This window comes from Symphalangus syndactylus, chromosome 3 (genome assembly GCF_028878055.3).
Source record: "Symphalangus syndactylus isolate Jambi chromosome 3, NHGRI_mSymSyn1-v2.1_pri, whole genome shotgun sequence".
Lineage (NCBI taxonomy): Eukaryota > Metazoa > Chordata > Mammalia > Primates > Hylobatidae > Symphalangus > Symphalangus syndactylus.
Genome location: NC_072425.2, coordinates 38,275,049 through 38,281,159, shown reverse-complemented (window position 1 = coordinate 38,281,159; position 6,111 = coordinate 38,275,049). Strand labels below are relative to the sequence as shown.

The following is a 6,111-nucleotide window of genomic DNA, read 5'->3' as shown; positions in this document are numbered from 1 at the left end:
AAACTCAGATTACAAGGAGTAACTTTTCCCTCAAGGAACAGTATCAAAAACTTTTAAGTAGACCATATGGCATTTGTCAAATGAGAGGGGGAAAAAAATCTCCCACTTCTGAGGGATATTTATTTTACCTGTCAGGTCTTTAAAGGAGAGATTATATATAATATCTCTTTTAATCTTAACACGCAAAAAGGTGTTCAATCTGCCTACTTGTCTCTGTGGAAGTGTGAACCTAGGCAATAAAATTACTTTTCTCCCACAGCATAGCACAGCATAGTTAGATACTTTTTATGAAGCTACCCTAAAGCAGGATGTTGAGAACCATGTTCAGGGATTTCAAAGTTTACTTGTTCTTCTAACTGGAATGCTGTAAAATCAGAAAGTTGTTAAACAGAAATAATATGGTAAAAAGAATGCAGATTCTGGAGCCAGAATCCTGCTTTGCTTCTAACAATATGTCCTAGTACAAATCACTTAGCCTCTCTGTGATTTAGCTTCTTCATCAGTAAAATATTATCAAAATTGTAATTACTTCATATAGTTGCTGTGACGACTGAGGGAGTAAAACTTTGTAAATGAGTGAACTCTTGCTTAAAACCATGCCCAGCACATAGTACTTTTAACCAAAGTAAGTTATTATTATTATATTTCTTTAGTACATATCATTGAGATGTTCAGAGAAGTATGATTCATTCAGAATGATAAAGGAAAAATCTGCTTGAATTAATGAAAAATGTAGATTAAAAAATCTTTTTTTAATCCATTATGTTACTTTCAAAAAGATACAGATATTTAAACTAAAGTAACTAAAAAGTATTAATGCTAAAAGTTTCATAAGAGGCATATTTCAAAAAATGGGTAAGTTAACAGTCTGCTTATAAATGAGCACATCCTTTGAAAACTGTCTTCTATTAAGTAGGGTAAGTATTCCATCACATCACACTATTTATTTGGCTCCAGAACAATCATTTCCTCTACAGAAAGCAATTTCATAAAGTAAAAAAGCATCTTTAGGATAATTGATGCTAATGTCCCTCTTACTCAGGAAACCCTCACACCACCCAGGACTTGGTGTCACATAGATTCAGTGAAGAAAACTTACACTTCCATTTCAGTCCAGTCCATCTTTAGAAAGTGCTTCCTTAGATTAGGCTGAACTCTTCTTAAAATGTCCACTCTCTGTCACTGTTTTGTGGAGTTCCACTGAATGAATCGTTCCTCTTTGTTTTGATAACTGTTCAAGAATTTGAAGACAGCTTTTGTATGCTTCCTTGAAATCTTCTCCAAGTGTAACAGCCTCATTTTTTTGACTATTTTTCGTTGGCATGACTTTAGATGCATCATCTACCTTGGTACCTTGGTCCTTTCCTTCTGGACTCTCTCCTGTTTGACCTTTTTTCTCCTATATTGGGGTTACCAGAACTGAACATGAAACTCGGGGCATATTCTGATTAAAGCCTTGCTTGTTCTGGACCCAGGATTGATCTTGATGGTTTGGTAGTCATATGACTCTCTTGACTTCTACCAAGGTTAGCAGTACCACCCCCTCTTTTTTGTAGGGGTAAGGGGTATGTATTAGTCAGGGTTCTCCAGAGAAACAAAATCAATAGGGTGTGTGTGTGTGTGTGTGTGTGTGTGTGTGTGTGTGTACAGAAAGATTGATTGAGACATTGAGGGACATAGTAATTTACAGGAATTGGCTCACACAACTATGAAGGTTGAGGAGTCTGGAACGGGAATTGCTGATTGTACAGTTCCATCTGGGTCTGAAGGCTTGAAAAGCAAGAAAATAGGGTGCAAGTCCCATCCGAGTCTCAGTCAGAAAACTAGTAGAGCCACTGGTGTAAGTCCCAATATAAGTCTGAGTCTGAAGGCAGGAGAAGAATGATGCCCCAGCTTAAAGACAGTCAGACAGAGAGAGAGTTTTTTTTTTTTTTTTTTTTTTTTGAGATGGAATTTTGCTCTGTCACCCAGGCTGGAGTGCAGTGGCAAGATCTCCACTCACTGCAAGCTCCACCTCCCGGGTTCACGCCATTCTCCTGCCTCAGCCTCCCGAGTAGCTGGGACTACAGGCGCCTGCCACCACACCCGGCTAATTTTTTGTATTTTTAGTAGAGATGGGGTTTCACGGTGTTAGCCAGGATGGTCTCGATCTCCTGACCTCGTGATCCACCCGCCTCAGCCTCCCAAAGTGCTGGGATTACAGGCGTGAGCCACCTGGCCTTTTTTTTTTTTTAACTCAGTCTTTTATTTTATTCAGGTTTCCAACAAACCAGGTAAGGTCCTCCCACATTGAGAAGAGCAAAAATCTGCTTTACGTAGTTTGCCAATTCAAATGTTAATCTCATCTAGAAAAACACAGAAATGTTTAACCAAATATGGATGGTCACTCCATGGCCCATGCAAGTTGACACAAAATTAACCATTGCAGGGTGCTGTGTGCTGTGTCAGTTATATCTTTCCTACCTTCCACCTCAAATATTTTTACCAATCTATTACTGTTACAAGTATATTCATGTACTGTTACATGCATATGCATTTTACATCTACCCCTATTAGATTTTTAAAAATATTTTCCCCAGAGATTCATGTTCTGGGGATCTCAGATACTAGTTTCCTTATCATCATATTGGGTAGCATTGTGGAATTTCCACATATAATATGGCTCAATGAGTCTTCTTCTAATACAAAATATGAAACTGGGAACTACCAAGAAGACTATCATATAGAAAGAATGCTTGGTTTCCATCCATCCCTTAATCAGTTGTTTCTGAGGTGGTCATTCATTATTATTATCTATCTAATTGTAGCACCAGTTGCCATCATATTCATAAGGTCTTAAAGATATGGAATAAAATTTTGTCATACGTTCTTCTATTTGAGGATTTTATAATCTTTAGTCAAGTACAGACACATTAGAAACACTGAAATGTGGATATACTATGTCTTTAGCATTTCCCTTGTTGACTAGTTTTGCAACCTTATTGAAAAAGAAGTTAGTCTGGCATGGCCAGTTCTCAGTGGACCCACTCTAGCCTCTAAGGTTCATAAACTATTTCTTTAATGATATTTTTGAGATTTTTGCCTAGGAACAAACTTTTAAGCCTATAATTAGTAGAATTTGCCCTCTTTCCTGTAAATATCTATGTAATGCCTTATCAAGTCATAAGTGGATTAATTCATCATTTGTCTTCCCAAAGTTAAATCATACAGTTTATTAAAGCTTCATTATTGATCAAAGAATATTACTTCTTCATGTCTTTGGGTGAATTAATTTATCTGCCCATGATTTTAGATTTGAGATTTCTTGGATATTAACTCAATCATGTAATATATTTGTTATCGATATCAGATCGGAAAAAAAAAATGGGGAGGGAAAATTAAAATGTCTCTTTTACCTAAAGGCAAAGGACTGAAGGAAATAATCTTGATTTTCTTTTTGTACATGGTCTGTATAGCTCAGGAGGCTTCATTAAAACACTTGTCTGGGACCACTTTAAGTCTTCCCTACTCTGTAATCCCGCCATGATAGACTTAAACCTCACCAATATTCACATGTGTAAATCTGATTTTTCAGGATAGTAAGATTTGAAAGATATGCTGCATCAACAAATTAGAAAACTGAATTTCACAAACACATAAAATTGCTTTCATCAGGAGGTTTCTAAAACTGTAAGAAACCAAAAACACAGAACAAGAAGGAGCTTCAAAATATGACTGTAACCACAAGTTTATGTGCAGAAACAACTTGCCCTTTGGGACCCTTTGGCCATGTCTCTTGACTACAATTCTCTTCCTGTTTTGGTATTGATTTCAAGCCTCCCTATTCTTCCTGTTCTTGCTTGGTTAAACGTTCTCATCACCCTGGTCTATTTCCTTGATTTCCTAGTTGATTATTTTCTGGCTCATGATGCAGACTTCCCTAAATTGGATTCTGGTCAAATTAACTTTTCTCCTCCAAACTTTGGTAGTGATCTTCCACCAGGAAGAAAAACATTTCCTCTCCTGGCTCAGAACAATCAATAATGCTCCCTCCCAGAAAATGAATGTCAATGGCTGTCCTACTCTCCCTGCTGATGGCTCTCATACTTATTAGTCCATCTCACATTTTAAGCCTTTATTCTACAAACAAATTGGCAAAAACCAAGTCACTTTACATAAAAATGAGAATTACAGTAAAATTCAGCTTGTCTAATCTCAGCCCATTCAATCCATCTAGATGCACTAGAATAGGACTAACCGTGTGATGATTTAGAAGAGCCAAGTTTTGTTCCTCTTTTTGTTTTTATTGTCCTTTGCCCTTAGTGAAGCTGTGGTATATCAATCTAGACAGCTCAATGGCAAAGGCTAATGTGTGCTGTGTTAAATTCAGCCCCTGTTCCAGACACTGTTTGGCTTTCGACTGTGCAGATCACTGTATCCACTACTATGATCTTCATAACACTAAACAGCCAATCACGGTATTCAAAAGACACCAAAAAGTATTCTCTTACGCAAAGTTTGTGAGTGGTGAGGAGATGGTCTCTGCCTCAACAGTCAGCTGAAACTGTGGAATGTAGGGAAACCATACTCCCTATGCTCCTTCAAGGGTCATATCAATGAAAAAAACTTTGTAGACCTGGCTTCCAATGGAGATTATATAGCTTGTGGAAGTGAGAATAACTCTCTCTACCTGTACTATAAAGGACTTTCTAAGACCTTGCTAACTTTTAAGTTTGATACAGTCAAAAGTGTTCTGGACAAAGACTGAAAAGGAGAAGATACAAATGAATAGGTTAGTGCTGTGTGCTGGAGGGCACTACCAGATGGAGATTCCAATGTGCTGATTGCTGCTAACAGTCAGGTACAATTAAAGTGCTAGAATTGATATGAAGGGTTAACTCAAGTCAAATTGTACTTGATCCTGCTGAAATACATCTGCAGCTGACAATGAGAGAAGAAACAGAAAATGTCATGTAATGTCTCTCCCTAAAGTCATCAGGGTTTTGGATTTGTTTTCAATAGTTTTTCTTTTTCTCTTTTCCCTCCTTTATGACCTTTGAGACCTTGGGAATACCCAGCCAACTCTCCATCATCATTGTAACTCCATGGACGTTGCTGCTCTTGGTGGTGTGGTTATCTAATTTTTGTGGTAGAGAGACAAATTCTTTTGAATAAAAATAAATAACAACAAAAAATAAAAGTTTATTGAGGAAAAAAAAAAAAGAAAAGCCATGTCAACTAAAGGTCAGATCTCTGGAATTAATCCTAGTTGTACTCTCTGAGTCTGTGACAAACCATGTCTTCACTTCAAGCCTCAGTTTTTCAATCCGTCTAAAAATATGGTTTGACCAGAAGGTTCTCAAGGTCCCCATTAACTTTCAAGTTCTTTGGATCTATGGATCTATTTTAAAGTTGTTCATTATTGATTAATAACATTCATGTGATAGCCTGATCCAAATATTAGCAGTATAGAGATGTAATCGCAACTTTGGAGGCAATGAAAGAATAGCAGTTCTTAAAGTAATCAAATCAATTTTTTTCTCTCTGTTTTTCCTGTTTACTTTTCCATTTCCCCAAATCTTAATGTATTGTGGTGAAGGAGGCACTCTTTCCTAGTGTTAATGGCAGTAAAGACTACTGCAAAATGTCATAACAATGCCTGTCCTCCACTGATCCAGTCCACATTTGCAGATGCAGGAGCTTGAGATAGTCATCCTAAATTCTGGATGCCTGTCCAAACCAAACCTCTAAGTTCTTGGACTTGGGCCCTTCTTTTAAGCTGAAATAAAGACTTGCACTTTCTTCCTGTCTCCAAAAACTTTTGGGTAAAACCAACCCGTAAATGCAAATAGACATCCTTTCACACACAATGTACACCTGTACATAGGCTTATACATGTGCCAGTAACTAGAAACTTCATCATACGTTCATCCACCCTTCCAAAACATCAACAGAAGGCAAATTTTCTAGAATGTGAGGACGTCAATTTAAAATGAGCTACATTAATGAGGTTTCCAGGAGGCTTCTAAGCTGTTCCAGTGATGGCTTTGGCTAGAGTGACCCACTGCATAGTTTTGCCCATGATCTGATCACAGAGAGTTGTCTTTATTTATGTGCTGTGTTTGAATAGTG

The 6,111-nt window shown here is 37.4% G+C and overlaps 1 pseudogene; it reads left to right on the top strand.

Moving 5' to 3' along the window:
- The first annotated feature begins 1,708 nt into the window (after nucleotides 1-1,708).
- On the top strand, nucleotides 1,709-4,978 carry LOC129478474 (E3 ubiquitin-protein ligase COP1-like; annotated as a pseudogene).
- Nucleotides 4,979-6,111: the final 1,133 nt, after the last annotated feature.